General features: G+C 42.8%; 1 protein-coding gene across 1 annotated transcript in view; it reads left to right on the plus strand.

Moving 5' to 3' along the window:
• The window catches only part of LOC126199583 (myrosinase 1-like), a 77283-nt gene that overhangs the window by 36770 nt on the left and 24103 nt on the right, over positions 1–16410 (plus strand). The gene's annotated exons all lie outside the window — the stretch shown is intronic.

Genomic DNA, 16410 nt, shown 5'->3' on the forward strand with positions numbered 1-16410 from the left:
GCGTTACATCACAGTATTGTTTAGTCTGCGGGAAAGCGTTACAGAGCTGCTCAACAAGCTCCAGTGGTACGCACTACAAGAAAAGGTTGTCCGTCTCTGTGAAATGTGCAGTTGAAATTTCAAGGGAGTAATTTTTGGGAAGTTTCAGACAACGTACTACTTCCTCCCACCCACAAACATCTCGTAAAGTAACCTCGATGAAAAAATTCGAGAAATTAGACGCAATGCAAAGGCTTACCTATAATCATTACCGAGTGGAACGTGGAAGGGGGCGTCAGTTAGTGTTATCGGGATCTCCTGCCATACTTCATCAGGTGGCTTGTGCAGTGCTGATGTAGATGTGAATGTTACCGATGTATAACAAAGTAGGTTTCCCTCTCACAAGGGAACATCCCCATCGCACCCCCCTCAGATTTAGTTATAAGTTGCACAGTGGATAGGCCTTGAAAAACTGAACACAGATCAATCGAGAAAACAGGAAGAAGTTGTGTGGAACTATGAAAAAATAAGCAAAATTTGCAAACTGAGTAGTCCATGCGCAAGATACGCAACATCAAGGGTAGACTGAACTTATGAGCGCCGTGGTCCCGTGGTTAGCGTGAGCAGCTGCGGTACGAGAGGTTCTTGGTTCAAGTCTTCCTTCGAGCGAAAAGTTTAATTTTTATTTTCAGACAATTATCAAAGATCAGGCACTCACACATAATCAACTTCGCTCTCCAAAATTCCAGGACATATTCAGATTTGCTTGGACATATGCAGGATTTGACGGTCTACACACGGAAAATTTTGAAAACGTTAAACATATATGTTTTGACAAAGCACAGGGAAAAGTGTGCGACTGTGAAACTGTTGGATTCATTTGTTGCAGTTTATGTGACAAACTCTTATGTTTTCATCACTTTTTTGGGAGTAATTATCACATCCACAAGAAAACCTAAATTGGGCAACGTAGAAGACTCTTTTTACCCATTCGCGAAGTGTACAAGTTAGGTGGGTCGACAACATATTCCTGTCACGTGACGCACATGCCGTCACCAGTGTCGTATAGAATATATCAGACGTGTTTTCCTGTGGAGGAATCGGTTGACCTATGACCTTGCGATCAAATGTTTTCGGTTCCCACTGGAGAGGCACGCCCTTTCGTCTACTAATCGCACGGTTTTGCGGTGCGGTCGCAAAACACAGACACTTAACTTATTACAGTGAACAGAGACGTCAATGAACGAATTGACAGATCATAACTTTACGAAAATAAAGAAAAACTTTTCACACGAGGGGAGACTTGAACCCAGGACCTCTCGTTCTGCAGCTGCTCACGCTAACCACGGGACCACGACGCCCCTGAACTCAGATTATCCTTGATGTTGCCTATGTTCGCATGGACTACTCAATTTGTATATTTTGCTTATTTTTTCATAGTTCCACTCAACTTCTTCTTGTTTTCTCGATTGATCTGTGTTCAGTTTTTCAAGGCCTATCCACTGTGCCAACTTATAACTAAATCTGAGGGGGGGGTGCGATGGGGAGGTTCCCTTGTCAGTGCACTTCCATCCTGTCAAAAGAAACAATCGTCAGTGTTTCTTTTTTTTCCTCAATGGAGCATAACGGCTACTCACAAAAGGCAAATGGTTCTAGGAGTCGTACAAAATTTATACTGAAGCGCCAAATAAACTAGTATAGACATGCGTATGAAACTACAGAAATGTGTAAGCAGGCTGAATACGGCACTGCAGTCGGCTACACCTACACAGGGTGTTACAAAAACGTACGTCCAAACTTTCAGGAAACATTCCTCACACACAAAGAAAGACAATATGTTATGTGGACATGTGGCCGGAAACGCTTACTGTCCATGTTAGAGCTCATTTTATTACTTCTCTTCAAATCACATTAATCATGGAATGGAAACACACAGCAACAGAACGTACCAGGGTGACCTCAAACACTTTCTTACAGGAAATGTTCAAAATGTCCTCCGTTAGCGAGGATACACGCATCCACCCTCCGTCGCATGGAATCCCTGATGCGCTGATGCAGCCCTGGAGAATGGCGTATTGTATCACAGCCGTCCACAATACGAGCACGAAGAGTCTCTACATTTGGTACCGGGGTTGCCTAGACATGAGCTTTCAAATGCTCCCATAAATGAAAGTCAATAGGGTTGAGGTCAGGAGAGAGTGGAGGCCATGGAATTGGTCTGCCTCTACCAATTCATCGGTCACCGAATCTGTTGTTGAGAAGCGTACGAACACTTCAACTGAAATGTGCAGGAGCTCCATCGTGCTAGTACTGTAGAGCAATGAGTCGCATGTCAACACAAGCACCGAAGTCGACATTACCTTCCTTCAATTGGGCCAACTGGAGGTGAATCGAGGAAGTACAGTACATACTGACGAAACTGAAATGAGGTCTAACATGGAATTTAAGAGTTTCTGGACACATGTCCACATAACATCTTTTCTTTATTTGTGAGTGAGGAATGTTTCCTGAAAGTTTGGCCGTATCTTTTTGTAACACCCTGTATAAGACACCAAGTGTCTGTTGCAGTTGTTAGATCGGCTACTGTTGCCAGAATGGCAGGTTATCAAGTTTTGAGTGACTTTGAACGTGTTGCTATTGTCGATTCATGAGCTATGGGACACAGAATCCCCGAGCTAGCGATGAATTGGGGATTTTCCCGTACGACCATTTCATGAGTGTACCTTGAATATCAGGAATATGGTAAAACATCAAATATCCGACATTGCTAAGGCCGGAAAAAGATCCTGCAAGAATGGGACCAACGACGACGGAAGAGAATCGTTCAACGTGATAGAAGATCAACCCTTCCGCAAATTGCTGCATATCTCAGTGCTAGGGTATAAACAAGTGTCAGGATGCGAACCATTCAACGAAACATCATCGATATGGGCTTTCAGAGCCGAAGGTCCATTCCTGTCCCCTTGATGACTGCATGACACAACGCTTTACACCTCACCTGGACCGTCAACATTGACACTGGACTGTTGATTACTGGAGACGTGATGCCTGGTCGGACGAGTCTCGATCCAAATTGTATCGAGTGAATGGACCTGTACGGATATGAACCCAACCTCATGAATCCATGGACCCTGCGTGTCAGCAGGGGACTTTTCAAGCTGGTGGAGAGTCTGTAATGGTGTGGGGCGTGTCCAGATGCAGTAAAATGGGACCCCAAATACGTCGATATACTAATATGACAGGTGACATGTACGTATGCGTCCTTTCTGACCGCCTGCATCCGTTCATGTCCATTGTGCGTTCCGACGCATTTGGGCAATTTCAGCAGAACAATGCAACACCCCACATGTCGAGAGTTTGCTAAAGAGTGGCTCCAAGAACTCCCTATTGAGTTTAAAAACTTGAGCTAGCCACCAAAGTCCCCAGAATGAACATTACTGGTCATATCTGCGATGCCTTGCAACGCGCTATTGTAGAGAGATGTACACCGCCTCACACTCTTACGGATTTATGGACAGCCCTGCAGGGTTCGTGGTGACAGTTCCCTCCAGCACTGCTTCAGGCATTAGTCGAACCCATACCACTTCTGTGAGCTCGCGGAGGCTCTACATCATGTTAGGCAGGCTTACCAGTTTCTTTTGCTCTTCAGTATATAGTGCGTGTCTGTGAGTTGTTGTGATCTTCAGTCCAGAGATTGGTTTGATGCAGCTGTCCATGCTACCCTATTCTGTGCAAGCCCCTTTATATCCGAGTAACTACGCAGTAATCTAGTGGTCCTCTACGATTATCATCCTCCATGATTCCCTCCAGTACTAAATTAGTGATTCCTTGATGCCTCAAAACGTGTCCTACCAACCGATCCCTTCTTTGAGTCAAGTTGTGCCACAAATTCCTCTTCTCCACAATTCTGTTCAGTACCTCCTCATTAGTTACGTGATCTACCCATCTAATCTTCACCATTCTTCTGTAGCACCACATTTCGAAAGCTTCTATTGTTTTCATGTCTATACTATTTATTGTCCATGTTTCACTTCCATACATGGCTACACTCCATACAAATACTTTCAAAAAAAGATCTCCTGACACTTAAATCTATACTTGATGTTAACAAATTTCTCTCCTTGAGAAACGCTTTCCTTGCTATTACAAGCCTACATTTTAAACCTCCTCTCCTTCCACTGTCATCAGTTGTTTTGATGCCCAAATAGCAAAACTCATCTACTACTTCAAGTGTCTCATCCCCTAATCTAATTCCCTCAGCATCGCCTGATTTAATTCGACTGCATTCCAGTAGCTTCGTTTTGCTTTTGTTGATGCTCATCTTGTATCCTATTGTCGATTCCGTTCAACTCCTCTTCCAAGTCCTTTGCTCTCTCTGACAGAATTGCAGTGTCATCGGCAAACCTCAAAGTTTTGATTTCTTCCCCATGGCTTATAATTTCTACTCAAAATTTTTCTTTTTTTTCATTTACTGCTTGCTCAATATACAGATTGAATAACATGTAGAATAGGCTACAAATCTGCCTTACTCCCTTCTCAATCACTGCTTCACTGCCCCTCGTCTCTTATAACTGCAACCTGGGTTCTGTACAAATTGTAAATAGCCTTTCGCTCCCTGCATTTTACCCCTGAAACCTTCATAATTTGAAAGAGAGTATTCCAGTCGACATAGTCAAAAAGCTTTCTTTAAGTCTACAAATGCCCGAAACTCAGGTCTCCCTTTTCTTAATCCCTCTCCTAAGATAAATGGTAGGGTCAGTATTGGCTCGCGTGTTCCACAATTTATATGGAATCCAAATTGATATTCCCAGAGATTAGCTTTTACCAGTTTTCCCATTCGTCTGTAAAGAATTGGTGTTTGTATTTTGCAGCCATGACTTATTAAACTGATAGGTCGGTAATTTTCACACCTGTCGACACCTGCTTTCTTTGGGATTGGAATTATTATATTCTTCTTGAAGTCTGTCTCAATCATCTTGCTAACCAGATGATAGTGTATTGTCGTGGATTGCTCTCCGACGGCTATCAGTTCTTCAAATTGAATTTTATCTACTCCTGGAGCCTATTTTTGACTTAGGTCTTTTAGTGCACTGTCAAATTCTTTACGCAGTATCATATCTCCCATTCATCTTCACCTACGTCCTCTTCCGTTTCCATAATATTTCCCTCAAGTACACTGCTCTTGTATGGACCCTCTGTATCCTCATTCCACCTTTCTGCTTTTCCCTCGTTGCTTAGGACTGGTTTTGCATCTGTGCTCTTGATATTCACAGAGATAGTCATCTTTTCTGAAAAGGTCTCTTCAATTTTCCGGTAGGCAGTATCTGTCTTACCCCCTAGTGATATATGCCTATACATCCTTACATTTGACCCTCTAGCCATTCTTGCTTAGCCATTTTGCACTTGCTGTCGATCTCATTTTTGAGAAGTTTGTCTTCTTTTTCTCCTGCTTCATTTATTGCATTCTTATATTTTCTCCTTTCATCAATTAGTCAATATCTGTTCGGTTACCCAAGGACTTCTACTAGCCATCGTCTTTTCACCTACTTAATTCTCTGCTGCCTTCACTATTTCATCTCTCAAAGCTGTCTATTCTTTTTCTGCTGTATTTTTTCCTCCTGTATTTGTCAGTCGTTCCCTAATGGTCTCTCTGAAATTCTCTACAACCTCTGGGTCTTTCAATTTATCCAGGTCCCATTTTCTTAAATTCCTACCTTTTTGCAGTTTTTTCAGTTTTAATCTACAGTTCATAACCAATTGATTGTGGTCAGTGTCCACACCCGCCCCTGGAACTATCTTACAATTTAATACCTGTTTCCTAAATCTCTCATGTTTCTAAAACCAAGCGGTAACTATGATTAAGTTATGCTCTGTGCAAGATTCTCCCAGGCGGCTTCCTCTTTCATTCCTTACGCTCAGTCCCTTTCAGAAGGATGTAGGTTGCAGTAGGTACTGGGAGATGAAGAAGCTTGCACAGGATAGAGTAGCATGGGGAGCTGCATCAAACCAGTCTCAGGACTGAAGACCACAACAACAACAACCCCAGTCCATATTCACCTACTACTTCTCCTTCTCTTCCTTTCCCTACTATCGAATTCCAGTCCCCCATGACTATTAAATTTTCGGCTGCCTTAACTATCTGAATAATTTCTTTTATCGCATCAAACATATCTTCAATCTCTTCATCATCTGCGAAGTTAGTTGGCATATAAACTTGTACTACTGTGGTAGGCGTGGGTTTCGTGTCTGTCTTGGCTACAACAAAGCGTTCACTTTGCTGTACGTGCTACTATTTTTTTTTATTCATTAGTAAACCTACTCTTACATTACGCCTATCTCATTTTGTATTTATAACCTTGTGTTCACCTGAACAGAAGCCTTGTTTCTCCTGCCACGAAACTTCACTAATTCCCTCTATATATAACATTAATCTATCCATTTGTCATTTTAAATTTTCTATGCTATGTGTCCGATTAAGGGATCTGACATCCTAAGCTCTGATCCGTAGAACGCTAGCTTTCTTTCTCCTGATTACGACGTCCTCCAGAGTAGTCCCTGCCCGGAAATCCGAGTGGGGTGCTATTTTACCTCCGGAATATTTTACCCAAGAGGACGCCATCATCATTTAACCATACAGTGAAGCTGCATGCCCTCTTGAAAAATTATGGCTGTAGTTTCCCCTTGCTTTCAGCCGTTCGCAGTACTAGCACAGCAAGGCCGTTTTGGTTAATGTGACAAGATCATTCAATCATCCAGACTGTTGCCCCTGCAACTACTGAAAAGACTGTTGCCGGTCTTAAGGAACCATACGTTTGTCTGACCTCTCAACACATACCCCTACATTGTGGTTGCACCTACGGTTCGGCTAACTTCTGTATCGCTGAGCACGCAAGCCTCCCCACCAACTGCATGGTCCGTGGTATATATATATATATATATATATATATATATATATATATATATATATATATATATATATATGGTCTGCAGGCACCAAGACAAGTAACATGAAGAGTATTACAGTAAAAACGTGTTCATCTTCAGAACATTGCGAGACCTGTGGAAGTGACATAAATTTTAAAACGGGAAAAAATGTATCAGGGGTATAATAATTTGTAACAACGCACGCCACGCACTCGTTACATTATGAAGGTCAGCACCATCTAATTACCAAACTGGACATTCATTTTGCAGAAATGAATAAAGACATACCAAAATAATTTAGTATATTAATTTAACTCTAGTCAAAATGTAGTAACAATGGATCCTACTGACATTTATAAACGCAGTTACAGTTTAATGTTAAACTTAACAGATGATAAGGTGAAAGGGTTACGCTAGCCGCACTCCGATAAGTAAAATAGACCACGGAAATGGCGGAATCGACCAACTTTCCCGTGTCAGAGGCAACAGTCCAACTTCCTATGTAGGGCAGTAACTCGGCTACACACGCAATGACCTGTGTGACCTCTCATATGAACCACGGAACGTTTGGACGTACACAGTTTGTGCAGAGAACGTGAATGTTCGCAAGGGGTAACTGCTTTTCATTCCCATCTTCACTCTGCACAGTTATTTTTCTTTTTTTCGTATTAATTTTTCCTAACGATTCCAAAAAATGGTGCATACCACCACCGAATTTTTTGTAGTAGCGGAAAAGAGTGTAGGAATGGAGATAGGAGTTGTTAGACATCAAGGATACGCACCTAAAATGTACGAAATCCTTGGACTACCAAAGGAGAAATAAATATTTCGAATCATAAACAGAAGCATAGCGATTAATAAAAAATCCGAAAGACGTGCCGCACTCTATGTTTCTATTTTATTTCGACACCATAAGCGGGAGTGTTTCTCACAAACGCATATGTACAATTTATAAAAAATTAGGTGAGTAAATAAAAAAACGTAATTTTAAAGAAAAATTAAATGGTTAAGGTTGGCTGTTAAGAACAGACACAAAACGAAACATTTTGCCTGGCGCAGGAAGAAAAAGATGATAGGGATCAGAAGGTTCAGGGCTTAATTCCAATTCCATGCCTGTTAACAGCAAGGCAACCAGAGATGTACCGCAACAGAGTCAGAGCAGCTATTAACATCGCTACCTCATAAATAAATAAAGGTACGGGGGCCTCGTATATTTGGACTAGGTGGAATCGTAGGTCACCCGGGTAAAAGAATCCAGAGCATCTGTAATGTATAAAAAAAGACGTCTAAATGCCAGAAGCACAGACTTAATACTTATTTTTTTTTAGATATGCATATATTATACATTATTTTCACGTAAATGTTGCTTAGAGGCTGCTTAAGAGTAACGCTATTCATTCGGAAGACTCATGAAGTTTTTATTGAGCTAAATATGCCGTTTCCGTACCGCCCGGCCTCGTAGGCGATTTACAAAGAGTTGTTCGGCCGAAGTTGTTTTTGTATGGTGGTTCCAAATAAACCATTATTTGTTAAGAACTGCAATATCCAATACATAACTGTAACATTATGTTTTATTAGAGACAATCGATTTCGATCTAGGGTAAGACCAACATATTATCCAAAAACCATGTCAGCTATGAATTTGTGTGGTTGGAGTAACGGTTATCAAATGCACATTATTCCATCACGGCCGTCCGTTGTGGCCGGGCGATTCTAGGCGCTTCAGTCTGGAACCGCGCGACAGCTGCGGTCGCAGGTTCAAATCCTGCCTCAGGCATGGATGTGTGTGATGTTCTTAGGTAACGTAACATTGACTGCATTTAACCTCATAGACACAAACGTCTATGAGGTTAAACGGTTATAATGTTATACATATACGGGGTGAACATTAATAAAATCGTTAAACTATAGGGACGGATTCCTGATTGGAAATGGAAGAAATGGTCGAGAGGCACCGCGGCTATACCAAAAGAAGTAGCATCACAGACACCAACTACATCGTAAAAAATTTCAAGCACTTTTTGGGCTTTTGTGTGATCTTGCGTTTTTTTCACACAGACGAACGTTCGTGGAGTGGCGGACTATGCCTAAACAAGATTTGGAGCTTGTACTAGGGTTCGTGTCAGCAGTCTCTAGAGCACGGTCCTCCAGATATGGCGTACACACAGTCTGCCGCCTCTCTACACGTTCATCTGTCTGAAAGGACCCAAGATCCCACAAACGCCAAAAAAAAAAAAAAAAGGGCTTGAAATGAAATGTTATGTCGTTGGTGTCTGTGAGGGTACTTGTTTTGATATAGCCGTACTGCCTCTCGACCGTTTTCTTCCGCTTGGCCGTACGCAAACACCATCTCTACTTGTTTCGAACATGGATACCGAACGATTCTGCTGCTTAAATTACGTTACATCAATCACACAGCCTGCAACGCACAAGGGACACACGGCACGTGGTCTGAGGAACTGTCATTCGTCAACGCCATGGCAACGATGCTTTCCCGGACACATGTTCATAGGAGCTTTTGCTCCTCTATTTCCAGTCAAGAATCCGCCACTGCATATGTCGGTTTTATCAATGTTTACCCTGTATGCGTAAAATTTTCTCCTTCACTATCAGTGATGGAACAATGTGCATCTGTTAACTGTCATTCCAGTTAGGCAAATACGTAGTGAGATGGTTTTTGTACTGATTGTAGTCTGATCTCAGACCGAAATCGATCGTTTCTAATAAAATATACTGCACAGCAGTGTACTGCATAATGCATTTCTGAATATTCATAAAAACTGTACGATGTCAACTCCATAAAATATTTTATCTATTGTTTTAATTCAGCTTCGTTGTTGTCGCTGTATGTGGCATAATATAATATCCTGAGATATTACGTATAACCACCAACTTCTTCAGTTAATCCATCGAGACTATCGCTATTTGCCGCAACCACACAAATGGCGATAATTCCGCCGTCAAAAATCTTTCCGCAGCCAACGTTATTTCGCATCCTCCGTCTATGGATCCTGGGATCTTTGCAAATGTTTCAGGAATATATACAGCAGCAATGTTTTCCAACAGTTCCTCATTACATCTAGTGCATCTAACCTATTGTCCTTGCAAAAAAGCACCTTCATTTTCTTTGCTGTAATTTTATAATCGCAACAAACATGGCCAATACAGTGCTCTACACTGTACTTCTTGACTGACGCCTTGCCAGGGTCTGTACCAAGGTTAGATGTATTTAATTGCAATGATTCTCGTCGTAGATGGTTATTTAAAAAACTGTCTGAACGGAGCTGATATCCGGATTAATGAGGGTCAGATAAATATAAGTTTCCACCGTATAAATAAAATCGCTGCCCTAACAGTCTCTCCCGGATTGACGAGATACTATCACAACATAAAATCATTTTCAGTTAACGACCAGAACACAATGCATCAAACAACTCGTACTGTGGGAAGACTAAACTTTTAAAGTGCAAAGTGAAATAAGGTACGCGAAACAATAAAGCATCAAACAGAGTAACTAGCAGCATCGGACTGGAAAAACAGGAGCTACAAGAAAGAATATTTAAATGAAATGCAGAATCCTGTCTCACCTCAACTAAAAGACGTAAGGTGACGTACAAGCGGAGCCAGAAGCCACTGTCGAATGTCATTAACTGCCAGCATCAGAGCACTCCGCCTGGACGAGGCTCAGTGGCGATCGTATTTCCCAATGCAGGACATGTTGACCAGCGGTACGCTCCGCACGTAACGTGTTTTCACACGTCGGGCGCCCTGCCGTAACGGCTATTGCCTGCGCTGCTTACATCACAGCTGACGGTACAGTGTTGGATACTCTCGCGTTTGTGGGCGACAGACTTTCCCGACGCGAAGTAAACAGGCGTCCATCACCGAGGCTGCGCTACGGCGAGGCCAAAGCTACGTCGATGCAGGCCGCTAGTCCGCCTCCAGATACGGGTTCTACGTCGACAGCCACTGCTTTTATTTATTTATTTATTTTTGGCGTAGGACCTCAAAGACTATACAGCCAACAGTCATTACAAAAGCGGCTCATGTAACATAATTGCAATTTCCACAGTAGGACAATAAAAAAGAGTTCAATGTAAAACTATAAGTCCTTAATGTAAAATAAAAACACTAAAAGACGAACACCAGAGAGGCAGTAGTAGCTACAACAGTGCCCACCTGTATTAGTGCAATTTCCATAACAGAACAATGATAAGAGTGTGAAGTACAAAGATAACTTTCTTCTATACACTACTGGCCATTAAAATTGCTACACCAAGAAGAAATGCAGACGATAACCGGGTATTCATTGGACAAATATATTATACTAGAACTGACATGTGATTACATTTTCAAGAAATTTGGGTGCATAGATCCTGAGAAATCAGTACCCAGAACAACCACCTCTGGCCGTAAGAATGACCTTGATACACCTGGGCATTGATTCAAACAGAGCTTGGATGGCGTGGACAGGTCCAGCTGCCCATGCACCTCCTAACGCGATACCACAGTTCATCAAGAGTAGTGACTGGCGTATTGTGACGAACCAGTTGCTCGGCCACCATTGACCAGACGTTTTCAATTGGTGAGAGATCTGGAGAATGTGCTTGCCAGGGCAGTAGTCGAACATTTTCTGTATCCAGAAAGGCTCGTACAGGACCTGCAACATGCGGTCGTGCATTATCCTGTTGAAATGTAGGGTTTCGCAGGGATCGAATGAAGGGTAGAGCCACGGGTTGTAACACATCTGAAATGTAACGTCCACTGTTCAAAGTGCCGTCAATGCGAACAAGAGGTGACCGGGACGTGTAACCAATGGCACACGATACCATCACGCCGGGTGATACGCCTGTATGGCGATGACGAATACACGCTTCCAATGTGCGTTCACCGCGATGTCGCCAAACACGGATGCGACCATCATGATGCTGTAAAGAGAACCTGGATTCATCCGAAAAAATGATGTTTTGCCATTCCTGCACCCAGGTTCGTCGTTGAGTACACCATCGCAGGAGCTCCTGCCTGTGATGCAGTGTCAAGTGTAACAGCAGCATGGTCTCCGAGCTGCTAGTCCATGCTGCTGCAAACATCGTCGAACTGTTCGTGCAGATGTTTGTTGTCTTGCAAACGTCCCCATCTGTTGAATCAGGGTTCGAGACGTGGCTGCACGATCCGTTACAGCCATGCGGATAAAATGCCTGTCATCTCGACTGCTAGTGATACGAGGCCGTTGGGATCCAGCACGGCGTTCCGTATTACCCTCCTGAACCCACCGATTCCATATTCTGCATAATGTCATTGGATCTCTACCAACGCGAGCAGCAATGTCGCAATACGATAAACCTTTATGAAAGTCGGAAACGTGATGGTACTCATTTCTCCTCCTTACACTAGGCATCACAAAAACGTTTCACCAGGCAACGCCGGTCAAGTGCTGTTTGTGTATGAGAAATCGGTTGGAAACTTTCGTCATGTCTGCACGTTGTAGTGTCGCCACCAGCGCCAACCTAGTGTGAATGTTCTGAAAAGCTAATGATTTGCATATCACTGCATCTTCTTCCTGCCGGTTAAATTTCTCGTCTGTAGCACGTCATCTTCGTGGTGTAGCAATTATAATAGTCATTAGTATACATTAAAAAAAGAAAACACGAAATTACTACCCATGGTTCGAAGCGGTTCGATCTCAGATGACAATGATACGCATAGCAACATAATTGAAACAAGAGACGTTTTATCAAACTCAAGAACTGTTTTTTCTGCAACTTTGGGAATCTGTGAGGATCAATAGGAGCCGGAAGACATTCCTGCCATAATAAATACTCTTTCTGTTTGTCAGTAACTCCGCCGTGTAGACAGAGATTCAAGCGACAGTGCAAACATTTGGTATGTGTCGTTAGAGGTCCCGACTTTTAGATTCAGCCTTATCGATGGAAGTATACATTGTCCATTGTCGGGTAAGGAAGTGCTCCACGTCGAGATCAATGTTCATCCCCTTTCCCAAATTGGATGCTAAGTACGACTCCGGGGCTGCAAAACAGAGTGCGACAACAAAGGAGTTTCTAGCTTTGCAGGACTAGCGGTAAAAGAGTCCGGTTCGTCCTTCATCTGTTAGGAGCCTGTGTGAGACCCCAGAACTGAACCACCTCCTTGAGGCAGGCGCAGTCAATTATGGAAGACCGACTAAAGACAAAATTATCGGACAACATTTGTCGTCGTATGGTGATCGGCATGGCAGACGCTTCCACTGGTAGCACTTTGTGGGCATAGATTTCTTGGCTCCAAGAATAAGATAGATCATCTATACTGGAGACATCGGGTTGCACATCGATGTGACGTTTTATCATAGACGATGCTGCCATAATCGAAGACCTTACACAGAGATAACAGGAGTCGGTTTCTTTCCCCACCAACGTCTCACAAGCATCCGCGATGTATTCGCAGTGTGTTCCACCTTGTCTATTAGTAACGCAACTTGACACGTGCACGTCAGTTTGCAGTCAAAGTAGACGCCAAGTAGCTAAGCATGCGTCTGTAAGGGAAAGTTGCAAGGACGAAGCAGGGGGTCAGATGAGTAGTAATGGTGTCGTTTCCTCGTCGACATTCCTATTGCAAGTTTATCCTGTGGCAATGTGAGTCAACTTCCAAGCTCCCATGTGGCCATATTGACACCTGCGCCATAACGATGTCACCCAGAAGCATGACGATTGGGATTACATACAAACGTCGCCCACTTATCTGAGAACGTTGACGTTGGGGCGATATAGTCTCCATCTCGGCAACATAAAGAGTGCATAGTGAGCGAGTGAATATCGCTCACAGTGGAAGGTACGGGGCGCTATGCGAGGCACGTATAACATGTTGTCCTCGTCACGCCAGCCACTGCTTCGACCCCAGGCGCCGCTGCACTGCCTGCTATCAACTCCTGTGTTGGGTGCGGTGTTGCATTCCTTTAATTACCGAATGCGAATTCAGGTTTTAGATGAGCCGTGTTTTGTAGCCAGCATAACAAATCAGATAGCAAAATGTCTCTGAGTTCTATATTCTTTTCCAGTGTACGAATATTCTGCATTTATATAATACGAATTTCCGTTTTTAGATTTCAGATTCGGCTTTGTACAGTCGGAGAAGATAATGATAGTAACATACTCAGAGCGCAAATAATGATTGTGACGAACTAATGTATCTTTATTCAATATCTTTCATTAAACCGTCGCTGAGCAGGACAGAACTTGTACATAGAGTTCAAAATTATTAAGTCAAATTGTTCTCCCGTAAAGCTGACTTCATGTGCTAGAATAATTCGTGAAACATTCGTAATATGTCCCATAAATTCCTCTCCAGCCTTCAGCTTATCCTAAAAATCAAAATACAGCCTTCCGATAAACATAATTAAAATAACGTAATAACTTTGAGATTTTATGGCATTGGGTTCTGGGTACACTTGCTAGTAGCCACATCCATTACATGCTCAGAATTTCTTCAAACTGATGTGGACTGTCTGCTCTGTGTACTGTGGCACATGGTGCGATTTCGGCTAGCGAACATTTACTCCATGCGGTGTGGAGCGGAGGGCACCTGCTCTTCTATTCCCCTTGCGGAGTATGCGCTTAAGATTCACCCCTATTGTCGACAGATAAAGATATGAAGCCAGTATTCCTGCGAATAAATATTTACACTAACTGCAGGTCAAATTAACAGCTCCAGTGTGTGGAAATTATTATTATAAATAATAATATCTATTTTGCCTTATGTTTGTAATTTTAGGCTCTTAACAACGGCAGTGAATTTGATTAACGCGAGAAATGTCATTTTTATTATATACTAGCTGACAAGCGCGGCGTTGCCCGGGTATCCACGTTGCTAATTTTCTATAACAAACGAAAACAAAAAGTGAACTGTGTTTGTATTGTAAAATGTATTCGTGAAAATATCTTTGGCATTATGAAACAGTCGTTCAATAAATGTACATAATGAACATATGTGTAAGTACAGTATCCGGGAGAAGAAACATTATCCTGGACAGTTTCTATACGCTGGGGGCAGCTGCTTCGCGTGTCTAAAACGCGATTTTACGAACGTCTCTATGGTAACGCCTCTTCATAGCACTGTAAACGGCTGCTGTTTTCACCTACAGCCGTTTGCGCTTGGTACGTGAAAGCTGTCAAAAGCGTGACCAGCTGTCAGGGATTTCCTTAAGTTAGATCGACTCTTAGGAGTGTCATTAGTTTTAAAAAACTTCATGCACCAGGCGATCGCTGCGGTCGCAGGTTCGAATCCTTCCTCGGGCATGGATGTGTGTGATGTCGTTATTTTAGTTAGGTTTAAGTAGTTCAAAGTTCTAGGGGACTGATGACCTCCGAAGTTAGGTTCCATAGTGCTCAGAGCCATTTTTTTTTAACCAGGTGGCATTTTCTCACTTATCTCAGTATTAATGACGTCATATCTCTTGAACTATGTGTCGTACAGTGATATATTTGTGCAGGTACATTCCGCGGCGTATGTGGATGCCATCTGTGGAATGTGTTCAGAGTAGAGTTCGTAGCAAAGAAATAATAAACTAAAAAGACATGTGGTTTTTCACGTACCTCTTTATGGCGCGAAATATTCTGAACTATGAGAGGTAGGTGGTTCTTCCCACAGCAATTCTTGCCTGACGATAAAGGATAAGTGTACCACGTTTGCCTGCAATTAATTCAGTGGTTTAGGAGACGTGGAACAGATACAAGCACATACACACTCAGGCACTCATACACACACACACACACACACACACACACACACACACACACACACACATCCATTTGTATAATATGTACAGATATTCATGCAATTCCTCGTGTATTCGTTTGCGGTGAAGCGAATATAGTTTACCGATTACGACTACAAGAACGGTATACTTGAAAAATGTGACGCGGAAGACATCGTCAACGCCTATTAGTCTGGCTCATTTTATCGTTTCTTAAGAAATAAAACTTGATGTTCAGGGGCTTGCCACTAAGGAAAGAATCGCGATATCAGTAGAATTTTGTCCGCTTTGTTCCGCGATTGGATCCTCAATTGAAATACTCAATGACTCGCATCCTGGGGGAATCGGTTCAAATCCGTGTCCGACTATCCCGATTTGGATTTCCTGTGATTTCTCTAAATCCCTCCGGACAAATCCTTAGATGTTTCCTTAGAAAGGGCACGGCAGTTTCCTTCCCTGTTCATGAGCCAGCCGCGGTGGCCGAGCGTTTCTAGGCGCTTCAGTCCGGAACCGCGCGACTGCTACGGTCGCAGGTTCTAATCCTGCCTCGGGCATGGATGTGTGTGATATCCTTAGGTTAGTTAGGTTTAAGTAGTTGTACGTTCAAGGGGACTGATGACCACAGATGTTAAGTCCCATAGTGCTCAGAGCCATCTGAACCGTTTTTTGAACCTATCCTTGAAAACAGGCAGAGCTTCTGCTCTGTCCCTAATGACCTCGATGTTGAGGGGCGTTAAACCCTAAAATCCCTTCCTTCCTTT

This window comes from Schistocerca nitens, chromosome 8 (assembly GCF_023898315.1).
Source record: "Schistocerca nitens isolate TAMUIC-IGC-003100 chromosome 8, iqSchNite1.1, whole genome shotgun sequence".
In the NCBI taxonomy this organism is placed as follows: Eukaryota; Metazoa; Arthropoda; class Insecta; order Orthoptera; family Acrididae; genus Schistocerca; species Schistocerca nitens.